At 46.2% G+C, this 13,954-nt stretch overlaps 1 protein-coding gene across 1 annotated transcript in view; it reads right to left on the bottom strand.

Annotated features, from left to right (window-relative positions):
* Positions 1-13,954, bottom strand: part of PAFAH1B2 (platelet activating factor acetylhydrolase 1b catalytic subunit 2) — a 1,197,441-nt gene that overhangs the window by 1,032,557 nt on the left and 150,930 nt on the right. The gene's annotated exons all lie outside the window — the stretch shown is intronic.

Below are 13,954 nucleotides of genomic sequence, written 5' to 3'. Positions count from 1 at the left end.
GGGGCAGGGCAGGGAGGCTGGCCTGCCTGTCCCCACAGCTAACAGCATTCAGGCTTTCTTCTTCCCACGCAGCCCTGTCTATTCCGAAGGTTGCCCCCAAGAAACAGGTCAAAACTGGAGGGGATTGTCCATATATATACATACTTTATTGTTTCTATGATATATTTCACAATTTCTCACACACACAAAGAAAAATGAATTAGCAGCTATTGAACATATGTGGTAGGCATAATTTCTTTTTCTAAAAAATAATTCTTCTTATTAACCTTTCTTTTACTTTATATGACTATATATTTGTGTCTCTCCAAAAATCAAGGGCAGTTGTTGCTCAATAAACCTTCACTTCATTCAATTGGGAAAAGAAAGAATATAACAACCCACTGGGCTGGGCCAAGCAGAGCCAGGAGGTAGGCCTGGGATAGCTCATCTTCCCGTCCCACACCTCCCAGCACTTTCTCTCCTCAACCAAGCCCCCTTTCCTGCTTCCCAGGGACCACCTGTTTTTCACATTCTAAAACATGCAAAGTGTTTCAGTAAAATATTTGACCAGGGCACCCTGTGAAGTAAAGATTAGGAGTGTGGGTTTTCAGTATCAGACTGCTTGGGTTTAAATACTATCTCCCCCTCCTATTTGATAAAGTAGCTCTACCTCTCCATGTGGCAGTTTCCATATTTGTAATAGGCAGATGTAGGGGAAAGAAAGAACTTTTCTTTCTATTTCAGGTTCATGGCTGAGGCTCCTATAACAAAAGACAGATTAATACATGAAAGGCATACAAATTTGTTTAATATAAGTTTTACATGACATAGGAGCCTTCAGAAATAAGGACTAAAAGAAATAAAGAAACCTGTGTATTTTTATGCTAAGTTTGATGAAGAAGTAGATCGTTGTGGAGAAGTAGGACTGGACAAAGGTGGTGTGAGCTGAGGGTAATAAATTGGAACTTAGCAAGGCTTGTCGTGTTCAAATTCTTCTGCATGTTCTTTGCATTTTAATGGTCTCTGTGTCATCAGAGTTAAGGATCTTCCTTTTCTTTGGGTGTAGAGCGGACACCTCTCACATGAGGGTTTTATGGCCTACTTCACGGGAAGGTCAGGAAATTATTTCTAGGTTTTTATGGCCTGCTTCAAGGAAGAAAGGCAGTGGTAGGGGAAGCAGGTGTTTGACAGTGATATTCCTGCTTCTGCTGTTTTCTGAAATGCCAAGGTGCTATATTTTGAGGTAGTGTGTCTTGAGTCCCATCATAGACAATTGTAGCCCTACTTGGAGCTAATGGTACCTAGCACATAGTAAGCTCTCAATCAATGCCACAATGATTCAGTCACCTCCGATGGCAATCACAGCAACAGAACTTCACAATGAGCAAAGGCGCTCTCTTAACCCTCACAAAGACCCTGTGAGGTGAGATCTGTTGTTCCCATTTTTCCAGTGAAGAAACTGAGGCTCAAAGAAATTAGCCTGAGGCCACCAGGTAAAAGTCAAACTATCATTATTTGAGTCTAGAAATCCTGTTCTTTGCGTTAGAGGTGCTGACTACTAAACATTATTGTGTTGGCTCTGCCAAGGGATTTGGATTTTAATGGTGGCCAGAGGTCCTACGTTAATGGACAAAACTATGGATACCTAATCATAGAATCTTAAAATGTCACCTATGGGATAGGTGAAAATGGGCAATGGCAGGTATTAAGTTGGAGAAGAGGAAATAATTTTGTTTTCTTTTATGAATAGCAGGGAGGAAAAGAGACAATTTTCCCTGCTTTTGCAATCATGATACACAGGCATAAACTCTTTTTGTTCTAAACTGATCCACAAAGGAAGAAATCTCAATCAGGAAAAAGGAGGGCTGAGGAGGTGGGACTTCAGGCCTGCAGGGTTCTAGTAAACCATTGCTCTTGGGTCTTTGGAATTTGGAGAAGCTTTAGGTAGTCTGCAGGTCTAGGGAGGAGCCTGAGAGGCGATTCTAAGCTGGAACCAACATCTACAGAAGAAGCCTTAAGGATCTGCCAGAAAGCTGAAGGCTGAAGGATGAGTCAGTCAAAGTCTTCAGCTACAGATACCCATGGCCAAATGCAAGAGGAAATGGGCTGAAGCAATTGCAAAGGGAATCCAGTTAGGATCAGGAGCTGAGAAGCCCTGGGCTGGCACTGGCTTTAAGCAAAGCTAGATTCAGGGGCTCAAATGGTGTCAAGTCTCAGTCCTTTTCCATTCCTCAGCTCTGCCTTCCAGAACTTGTTCTCAGACTCCTCAGGATGCCTCCCAGCAGGACCACCATAAGATTTTCCCTGATGCTAGCAGTCCTGGTAATAGCAGAAGATAACTCCTAAACATATCATCAAGGTTTGGTGAGGAGACCAAAAGCCACTTTAGGTATCTGGAAGACAAATGAATTCAATACAGGAAGTTAAACTTACACAACCATTGGAAGGGCTGGAGGAGCAAACACCAAAAAGGCAGCTGCTAACCTCCAGGAAATCTGGATGCAGGAATCTCACTGAGGCTGCCACTAGTGATCTCAGGTGCCTGTAGTGCCTGAGTGAGTGATTCACAGGAGAATGCCTGGAAGCCTGCAAATCTTCATGTAGCTGAAGAAAAAAATGGCTTATTCTTCTCTTCTATCTTTTACATCTTGAACAAGAGCATCTCCTTGGTGGACCCTTACAGGGACCAGGCTGTCAAGGGCATCTGGGAAAGATAATGTACTGGCTGTCTGCCCTGCATACCAGGAAAGAACTGACAATGGTGGGGACAGTACTGAGTATCAACAAATAGTCCCTCTCTCACCAGTTCTCTTGCAAAGGGTTGGTTGTGTTTTCTTGGCTTTGCCTGGATTAGGTGACGATCCCTGAACAAAGCTCTGGGCTAGGACTAAGCTTTCACATGTTTTAGAGGTTTACCAAGTCGCAGGACCCCTTGAAGGTGGGAACCGAGTCAATTGCATTTGAAGCACTAGAACTGAGAGCAGGGAAAGGTGTCTCCAGAAAGGAAATTTGGGGTATTGTTACTAAAAGAAGCAGGAACTAATACTCAGGAGCCAGGAAAACATTCACATTATAATTCGTGTCTTGAACAGACAATTCAAAAACTGACTTCAGGGCCAAATGGATACTGGTTCAAATACCCGTATGTTGTGGGCAAATGTCTTAAACTTCTTGGAGCTTAATTTCTTCCTGAGAGTAACGAGATGCTATCTACTTAATAGAATCAGTGTAAGACTCATGAGTAATAACTGCCTATGCTACTACCTGGTACAGAATATGTGAAAAAAAATGTTCGTCTATCTTCTTTATCTTTCCTTTCTGTTTATTTACTAATTGATTCAATAAATATTAACTAGGAACCTACCATATCTATTAGCACTACGCTAGATGCTGAGAATCAAACATGAATATGATACAGTTTCTGATCTTTACTAGACCAGAGTCTAGGGGGTCACATAGTTATAACGAATACCAAAAAGTGTGTTAAGTGGAGTAATGCATTATAACATAAAGTCTCTCTATTCTGATGCAAGGAGATGTGCATTAAATGACATTTCACTAATATCTAATATCACCATTACATGCAACCAAGGCTATCTTGGGAAAAGTGGAGTTGCTGTCATTGCTCCGGCTTCCTCCTTATCCCTACCATGGCCCAGAGCTGCCTATAGGCAGCCAAGTGGATGGCTCAGTTCATTGTGATCCTTTCTTCTTTCTCCACAGCACACAGCATGGTGCTCTTTTCCACAAATAAGAAATGCAAGGCTGAGGATTCCTGAAAATCAGATAACTACCCGCAAGATAAACCAAGCTGGTTGTTCTTTTACCTCTCTGATTCTCTCCTCTGCTTGGTTCCCTCTCCCTTGGTTTGGACTATGCCTGGCTCCCAGGGATCTGGGAGGGTATGAGGTCAGGGAGGTTGCTGGGCTTAGTTCTTCCCTTGCAAGATAATTCTTAAGGCCTACGAGGAACAAATTTCAGGGTTTTAAGCAACTTGGTCAATTAGGGGTTAAGGTCCCAAGGAAAAGGTTCCTGGAGGCCCTGGCTGGCCTGTCTCTTCACTTAACAATGGCAAAGCTTCTTCTCTGCAGTAACCTTTGCTCTAATTGCACACTCTCCATCATTCAACTGGACTCACAATTCTTTGCCGTATAGGGAAATGACAAGAGACTGAAGGGCTGTGAAAGTTCAGCTCTTGGCTTCGTGGCTTTTTGCTGCAAATGCCACTCAGGCCCCTGCAGTAGCAACGTGCCACCATCGCTCCAAAGTCTAAATGCCCTGATAGCAGGAGTGCTGGGGGGTCAGAACTGTGGCAATGATGGGGAAGGATGGAAGAGAGCAGCAGGGGGGACCCTCTGAGGTCGTGGTTCCAATGCTCAGCTGTCACAGAGATGGCACTGAGAAGGGCATCAGAACCCAAACAGCACCTAGGCTGTGTCCAGATGTGGTGCTGCATTCACCCAAAGGTCTGACTGTGGGCAGGTCAGAGAGGGTGAAGGACCTGAAGCAGGTCCAGATAAGAGGAAGCAAAGTGAGGAGTGGATGGAAGGTGCCGGGCTGTCTCTTGAGTCTTAGGTGAAAATACCAAGGCTGGCAGATGGCAGGGTCTCCATTAGATCATCCTGGGGAAGAGGCTGAGCTAGAAACATCACAGGGAGAATGGAACAGCCAGTCCCAACATCCACTGGAGCTCCAGTGTAGGGCCTGCTCCTGCCTTTGCTCAGGCCTTCAGGACCTCCCGCTGAGGTGACTGGGCCCGCTCACAGGCTTGCAGTCTGGGCTCTCTGCTTCTGCCCTCGCTGCTGTCAGGGTAAGCTTCAAAAAATACAAGCAGAGCCATTCACCTTCCCCTAAATCTTTCAACAACTCTCAAAGGCCTAAAGGATAAGTTCAAACTCTTTGGCATGACCTTCTCGGGTCATCTCAGAATTGGCCTCAACCTAACTTTCAAGTCTCAGATTCTATAACATCCCTCTGCATGCCTTGGGCTCTGTGCAGCCCACTGAATTCTCCCTTACCTGAGCATGCCAGGCACTGTCCTTTGCTGGCATGGCCTTGTCTGTATCTGATTATCATCTCTTTTTTGCCCATGGGCATTTAACCTACGTTTCAAGTGCCTCTGAAAAGCCGTCAGTAATCTCAGGTGAGAATTTTTGGCTTCTTGCACCTCCTGATTTGACTCTAACTGGAGATAGGCCCACCTCTTTGAAGTTGTAAGTGGATTGAGGTCAATGACTATGTAAAAATCATTTGGTGCTGTCTACTGTGCCCAGCTCAGTGCCAGGCTTATAGCGAGTGCCCAGTGGATGGTGAAGAAATGAACCAGAAGCCCTTGCTCGAGGTGAGTGGTAATGAACCATAGAGGTACTTCCAGGAAAGGCAAGGTAGTAAAAAAGCTGTGAAGAGTTGCGTGTCCCTTTTCTTTAACTATCATTATTCATTTGCCAGGCTGAGCTCAGCAGCCCTGCCACAGAGGGATATAAAGTTGGCCTGGAGGCCTGTTCCAAATGGGCCCAGCTATTCTTGGGAGCTTTTTGTGTAATAAAGAGAGTCCCCCGACTGGCCCACTGACCTTTCCCCAGGCCTCCTGAAGGCTGAGTTATCGCCTTGTGGTGCATAGTAGAAGAGCCGCTTCCCTCCCCAGAGAAAGAAGTAAAAGCATGCGGGAGGGAGCGTAATAATAGCTTCCACTTATGGAGCATTTACAATGTGCCAGGCACTCTGCTAAGCATTTTTTGATATATCTCCTGTTTCATTCTTAGGACGCCTTGGTGAGTTAGGAATGATAAGAATGTGAGGCTCAGAATGCTTAGGTCACTTGCCTGAGATCACACAGTGAGGAACTGGTGGAGCTGGACTCTGGACCCTGGTCTTTCTGACTCCAGAAGTCCACATTCTCATTAACTGCATTTTACAGTCAAGGTTGGGACAGGGCATCTGCGGCTCTCCCGCTTTTTGGGAGGACCTCTGTCACCCAGAGGTTGGTTCCAGGGCTGTGGTTGGGCAGTTGGTTTGTGAGGGCCACTCTCTCCCCTGGGGGATCTGAGGAAGAGAGAGAGTGAGAGAGAAGCGTGGGGGAGGGAGAGAGCCAGAGGGAGAGGACAGAATTTATTCCGCTGATTATGCTGCTCATTCTGTTGGGGCAGCCTGGGTGACAGAAACATAGCATGCCAATAAAGAGTGTCTTTATGGCCCCACCGACCACAGGGGCTAGAGAATCTCTAGCTGGAGATAAAGTCAGGAGAGATGGATTAGACCCTGTCAGGATCTCGGGCAGCAGAGAAAGGAAGAGGCAGGAAGTTCAGATTGAGCCTGCGGAACTTGGGGGCTGTGGGGGACGTGGCCCATCATGGCGGCCGCTATTCATCATACGGGAGGCGGCCGCTCTTCCCGTGTGCGAATTCCTGTCTGCTAAGCCTCTGCTTGCCTCTTTCTAAGAAAACTCTAATGTACGAAGCGCATTCAAATCACCACATCTAATTACAAAAAAGAGAGTAAATCACCAAACAAAATTAGTTTTCAGAGTCCTAATTATCACCAGAAAGAGTAATTAATAAGCAAAACAGGAAATGACCCAGCCAAGTTCTATAGCCTGCAAAGATGCGCTTCGCTCCTTGGTACACATTTGAGTGAGGAGTGGGCGGGATCTGCAGCACCAAAACTTCAGAGCCCCAGAGGGCATTAAACATTACCTAGAGCTGCACACATTCTCAGAAGTTTGCATGCCTTTCAAACTTGGTTTGCAAAGTTTCTAGGTCATTCCTTCTAGGCCCCTTTCTTTCCCAGGCCTTGAGGCCAGAGTAAGGCAGCAGAATTAGAATAAATAGACAGACCGTCCTCTCCTTTTCTCTCCCCCAGTGTAACAGGCTCTGGGCCAGAAACTCTCAAACCAATTGATAATAACAAGCTCAAGTTCAATGCCATTGGCTGTCTGGTGAGACCTCCCTGGCTTTTCTTGTCTCTGCTCTTTGGTTTGTATTTCTTTCTTTATTTATTCATTTTAATAGTAGCATCATATAAATAAAACACCATTACAAAAATGTCGCAGAAAGTTCAAAACTATTCATTATCCATTTCATACAGATTAAAATTGCCATCAAGGCTGTTTGGATTTGACTTGCGTTCTTTTCCTTCTAATGAGCCGGATAGAGAAGGCAAAAGATGCTAATTCATCCTTACATCTCTATCATATCTTGGCTTTTACTATATAAAGCATCAAGGTCGCATTCTGGGGAAATGTCTTTTTACCAAAGGTGCTATAATAATAATGAAGAAGCAATTTGTTTCAGCAAACTGCCTGCAGTAATGAGGCTTAATTATAACCATGTTATTAATACCGCTGCTTAAGGTAATTCACTTCTGAGCAGGGTGCAGAACAGTAAACTATAATTTAAACAAGAATCGAGACCTAATTTAAATCATCGGATCTACTGCGGAAAAAGGCAAACAGAGCGACTATATTCTGCACGTGATTTAGAGCTTCCCTTCAGTGCCATTTCCGGGCGACCTAGGTGACTGTCAGAGGAGCAGGGAACTGGGACCTGGGTCTGGGTCCTTCCACTCTTTCAAGAGGCTTGGTATGTGATGCAGTTGCTGGACCTGTATCCAGGTGCCTGCTGCCTCTTGATCTTCATCCCCATACACGTAGAGGAGGTTGAGAGGCCAGGAGGAAGGTCCTCTTCATCTCAAGGACATCTCCAATGTGCTCTTGCACACATTTAAATTCCCCCACTAATACCCAGGCCAGACAGGATGAATGCCTCACCTAAGAACACACAGTTGGCTGCCAGGTGTGAACCAACATCTTCTGCTTCCCACACCAGTGCTTTTGCAGCAATATCAGCGTCAACTAGTGGTCTAAATGTCACTAGGCTGCTCTAACATGGCACCCAGGACATCTAACCCAACAATTCCAAGACCTCAGGTTGTTCCTCAGAATTTCCTGAGATGCCTGTAGAAAATATAAGTCTGTGGGTCCTACCCCACCACCTAGATACTGATTTTTTTTTTTTTAAAGTTTGGCTTTGGACCTGGGGATCCATGTGTTTATCAAGAACCCTGGTTTTCCAGATGCAGCTGGTCTAAGGGCCCAAGCATATATTTCATTCATCTGCCCAGCAGCACTAGTACATTTAAAATATACACAAAAGTGTGTGTGTGTTGTGTTTTCTTGATTACCTCCTCTGAATTACATTTATTCATCCATCTATTCAACATTTGTAGGGTACCAATTATGTGCAAACCACAGTTTATGCACATCAGCTCTTGCTATTCGACTATGCTTTAATCCCTGCTGCTGTAGTTTCAATGAATTTTCCTCTTCTTAATGCAGAACTATATTCCATGTTTCTCTAAATAAAAAGAAACCGGAAATTGAGAGCAGTCTTAAGTAGTGGTAGATACTATTAAAGACCATGTCTAGCTCTATGTTTTTTACCAATGCTCCATGCATGTTCAATGTTACCAAGGTAAAGAGCTGTCCTTTCTAAGAGTCTTCATCAATACTGGCTAACTAAGGCCTAAGAATTCCTTGGGCAGTAAAGGCCAAGTTAATGAGGCAGTTATGAATACTCTATCTCTGAGAATTTACAAAGGAAGGAGAAATTTCTGGAGTGGGGGCAATGAAGACACTATTTGTAGTTTTAACTCCATGACAAATCATAGGGGCCTCTGCACCCAGTCAGTGGTCTTTGACTGATTATCTAATTCCTGCCTATCCATTCTCCATCCAACCAGTCAATCAGCCAATCTCTTCCATTGTTCTAACTCAAGCCACTGTCCTTGGAGCTAGGAGGATGCAGGGCATGGTGAGCTATGAAGTGGAGAGAGAAGCCAGTAGCCTGAAACCCAGAGCTCACCAAGAAGTCATACCTTTAAAGACTATGGTCTGCCTTCAGAGCATGGAGCTCCTCATACTTTGCACTCTCAGCTCTTTCAAGCCCCATGCACAGAGGCAGGTACAAAGCAAAGCTAAATGTGGAACTGATCGCATTCAAATTGGACATCTTCTCTGAGGCAATTCTCCCCAGCAACCTTTCTCCTAAGTTCTGGATAACTTTTTTAAAAGGTTCACTGTTTTGTGAAACGTTAAGTGAGAAGGTAGGATTTCAAATGGGTCAAAGACAATAGAAATTCTCCTTTATTTTAAAGAAGGTAAAGGCCTTACTTTTTCCTAAGGTCAGCCTCCTCCCCAAAGCAACCCACTGAGGCCTGCCTCAGTTTACCTGCAGTATCACCCACACACAGTTCTTTGTCTCTGCTTGGGAAACCTACCATCACTCCCCTCCCTCTGCCCCCTCTGTTTTTTGTTTCTCTCTCACTTTTGTTCTTTTTAAAGACAACTCTACCCTCCTGGGTTTCTTCACTGGCACAGGAGCTCTGCAGAGCCAAATGACACCAAATGATGTCTCCAGCTGATGGTAATGATTGGGCTCTGGCTGAACCGCAAAAATAAGGCATAGAGCTGCAAGGCAGAGCCCAGACAGCACTGTACTGGAAGCCATGCGCTCTCTCTCTCTCTCTCTCTTTCTCTCTCTCTCTCTTTCTCTCTCTCTCACACACACACACTGCATGACACACATTTACATGCATGCACATATGCATGCACACATACAAATTCACAAACACAGACATTGATGCTGGTTTGTGTATGCAAAGACATATACCCATGTGTTAATACATACAGACTCAGACATAACTTCATGCAGCAACGACCCTTACTTTCCCCTTAACCCCTCCTTCCTTCCCAAAGTGCTGGATTCACCCCACCAGTTATGTGGGCAGGTGTCTGGGGATGTAGTCCATTTCAATCCTGGAGACACAGTGAACCCATCCAGATAAAAATGTCTGGAGAGTAGCTGATGGCCGTGGAGTGGGGGAGGAGCAGGAAGGCATGGTGTCTGCAGCATTTCCCTTAGTCGGGGGAAATAAAACCCTCCTCCGCCAGTGTTCCATTTCCTTGCAACCTCCCGCAGGCTGTTTCATCTCATATTGTGTGAGCTCTGAGGGGGTGTCCAATTTGAGGAACAATAACTATAAAGTCATTTGCAGTGTCCTGCTGTGGCACAGTGTCTGACTGACCTGGCTGAACACAACGCTAGCTCTGCAGAGCTGCCCCTCACTGTGGGCCTTGCATGCAGCCATTCCCCCAGTGCCCCCAGTCCCCAATCCCATGTCACTGGGGCCCAGACTCAAGTCCCTCAGAACCTTTCGTTGTGACTTGGGAATTTCAGAGGAAGACCAGGATGGGCTCACCCTGCACAAGGTACTAACAGGGCCAGGCAGCAGGTGGTGGGACACCCTGGGGTGGATGGGAGAAGGTACTTAGAGAAGCCCCTTCTCATAGCTTGAGTCTGGAGGCTGACTGTCCTACAGAAACCCATGACTTTTTGCTAGGAACTTCAGGGCTGCATTTAAAAACTCTGGAAATTGGAATCCCTTTTAAAAAGTCATGCTGAATAGTGTCACCTTCACAGATCAATTGGCCCATCACCTGGTCTTAAGATAAAATTGCCCCTCCCTGGGACAGAGTTCCTAGGAGGGTCTCTGCTCTTTGAAAGGACCACTCAGCCTTCCTGGGTCACTATTCTGATAAAAAAATATATATATATCTCTTTCATCTTATACGTTTCAAAGCACTCTCACATCCATTAGCCCATTAATTGATTCATTCATTGTACACATTTATTGAACACACAAGGCACTTCACATCTTTTTAGAACAAGGCAGGATCTAGATAAATATATGCATACATATTGAGTATCCACAAAGTGAAAGTTGCTCTGATGGGCACTTTGGGGAGTGAGGAGGGTTTTATAGAGATAAAGGAAGCGTAGCCTGCCAGGAGAGTCCCCCTCCTCAGATCTGTAAGTCAGAGGCACATCTACTATGCCGATTTCCCAGCTGTGTAAACCGAGGACCAGAGAGGTTAAAGGACTTGCTTATGGTCTCAAAATTAGAGGTAGATCTAGAATGCACCTCCTGATTCAAATCGGATACGCTCTCTGTTTATGCTCTCTCTCTTTTTTGCTTTCCAGAAAGTTCCATGTTCCAATCTCTCCTTCCCTACCTCTTTTCTTGACTTCTCTGGAACAAGCTATCTGAAAGAAGAAATAGTCACATTACAATTTTTTTTTTTTTTTTCTGGGCTCACGTGAATATTGCTCCAGGGACAAGAAGAAAAAAAAAATGTCTTCTCTATTTCCTTAAGAAGGTCAGCAAGACAGAGCAGTTACATTTCATATGCAGCCTCTCCAAGGACATTCATTTTCTCCACCAGAGCCCCAAGGTGGGCAAGGAGGGCCAGTTTTGTGCAGCGTCTGTTGTGTACAGCATTCAGGACAACGTCCACTTGGATCCCGGGCTCTCCTCACAGATGGAGGAGATAAAGGAAGGTCCCTCTCCTGGTCTCCCTGCCAGGGAGGCTGTTGCTGACAGAGGGTAAGGGGCCTCCCAGAGTCCTCCTCAGGTGGGAGCAGAAGGTTGGTATTGCTGACCTCGCATAAGCTTTTACCTGAACTTGGGCTCTTGCCTGTCTTTGTTCTGAGGTAAGATGGTGTGTGTGTGCGTGTGTGTGCGTGTGTGTGTTTGGAGGATGTATGAGGCAAGTTCAAGGTTGCTGGCAGGAAGCGCTATAGCTATTTTATCTCTGTACATGTCATCTTGTCAAAAAATTCTGAGACTCTTCAAGTCCCAGGACCCTCACAAGTGAGGTCTCAATGTCAACCCACCAGCAGCTTGACTAGCTACGGGAATGGGAATGGAGTTGCCTGGGCAGCTGAGTGAAGTGCTGGCCTCCGGTGCCCATACCTGCTTGCCTGTGCCCAGAGGTAGAGCCTGGCTGTCAGGAGGGCTGCTGTGGGGGAGGCCTGGCACCTCAGGAGCCTCCTCTGTCACCTGCTTGCTCAGATCCTAGGGACAGGATGTCTTGGCCTCCTGTTCCTTGGAGTAGAGGGCAAGTTCTTGGTTGCAAACAAGAGGAAATTGTTCTGGGTGGAATAAATGGAAAGAAAATTTATAGAGGGCCATCAGGGCCAAGGGATGTTCAGGTGGTCTGGGAGAGTAAAAGACAGGGAGGACAATTACTGATTTTTAGCAGATGTCTGGCCAGGACATCACCCCTCTGCTACATGGGGCTGTCCTGCCTCTCCCAGCTATTCCCTATGGCCCCTGCTACTGGACACCATTCCCCTGTGTTCTCATCTCCAGGGCCAAGGGTCCTTGAGTGCCACTCTCTCTGTCTCTTACCCACCCAGAACCAGAGGCCCACATGGGAGCAGGGGATGGGTTGGGCTCAGCCCACATACCAGGGCTGGGGCGTGGTAGGGTCTGTTTTTTGGTTTTTTTTGTTTGTTTGTTTGTTTGTTTTTTAGGGGAGTTTGGACAGGGAAAAAAGGCATATGTTCATCAGAGGAACGCTGAAGAATCTGGCACATCTTTTGTGGGGGAATTAATCAGAGTAACAAGGCTTAATAATGTTTTTCAAATAACAGGTTTTTTCCCCCTTTTTCCTTCCAGAATGTGATGGACAGATGGCAGATGGAGAATGAATGGGCTTAAATTACTGCAGGAGGGTGGAGAGAAGATGTGTGAAGGAGTTTCCTGATGGTGGTGGGTGGGCTCTGGGCCCCAGGGTGGGGTGACTCTGCAGCTGGTAGGCCCTCCCTGTGAAGAGAAAAGGGGATCTCCCCAGTGACTCCTTTTCCTATTGCTTCTCCTTGGAGGCCTGGAGGCCCCTTAACTCTAGGAGGATTGGGGCAGCATCCTCTCCTGAGATACATGGAGGGGCATAATGATGGGAGCAGGTAGCAGAGGCTGAGCCTGGGGCTCTTCATCTGTGATTGTGCAGGAAGACACTAATGGGGCCTTTCCCTATTAGCCCTAAGGAATTAGACTGAAAGGAAACTCCTGATCTGAAATGGTGGCATTTGCTAAGTTAGAAAATGGAAGTACCACCCAGTCTGGGGGATCCCATAGGCACCCAAGAGTGCACCAAGCCACTAGGACTGAGTTCACCTGAGAGTCCCACCCTGCTCGGAATATGCAAACTTGGTGTCCTGTCCCTTTAGAGCACTCCATGCCTGGAAGTGCCACGGCCCACATGGAATGGGCCCAGCCAACAACTCCCAAGGAGCCCCAGCAACGAATGATGAGCATCTCCCCTGAACCCATCTCCCCATGCCCGGTGTTTAAAGTGAATTGTAACAAATACCTGATAAATGAATAAACCTGTAAATGGAATCAAAAACCTTATGAACTTGAAGGAGAAATAGGAGTCCCAGGTCTGTTAAGTCTAAATTGCATAAATCTGATCAACTCCCTGACAGTTTCTGCCAACGGCTTTTGAAGAGGAAGAAAAGGGGTGAGCAGAGAAATTGGGCAGAGGAGGGGGAAGAGCGAGGGGCAGGGGAGGCAGGCATGACTCAGTAATTAAGCTATCACCAGGAGTCCCCAGTGTTCCTTAGCTGGACTAATAAATGGATGACAATAGGAGTTCCTTGCAAGTCTGTCTGCTCCTATGTGTCTGCCCAGAGGACACCTTTAGAGAATGAGAGATTTGCATAAAATGGGGCCAAAGTCTCCTTTTGGGCCTTTCTGGACAAGGAGCTGAGGAAGAACTGTGGCATCCTGGAATCAGCTACTGGGCCTAGATGAGTTCAGCTGCTAGGATGGAGTCCATCTGGTTGGGTAGCTGGAGCTGGCGGCAGGGAGGTCACATTCAGGATGCGCTCAAGGGCTCTCGATTTGGCCTCTGCCACTTTTTGTTCTGTTGGGCAAATTACTTCCTGCAGTGGTTTTAAACATGGCCACAGACTTCTTTAACACTCATCCTAGTGAGAGGTGGTGGTGGTGGATCTGTGTCCTCTTCTCTTGAAATCTAGGTGGCTTTGTGACTCCACTAATACAGAACAGTGGCATTGATGCTGTCTGACTTTTCAGGCTGGGCTGGAAAAGGTTGTGCAACTTCTGCCTGAGT

Source organism: Macaca thibetana, chromosome 14 (assembly GCF_024542745.1).
Source record: "Macaca thibetana thibetana isolate TM-01 chromosome 14, ASM2454274v1, whole genome shotgun sequence".
Taxonomy (NCBI): domain Eukaryota; kingdom Metazoa; phylum Chordata; class Mammalia; order Primates; family Cercopithecidae; genus Macaca; species Macaca thibetana.
Note: the sequence above shows the minus strand (reverse complement) of the source record. Positions and strands in the feature narration are given on the sequence as shown.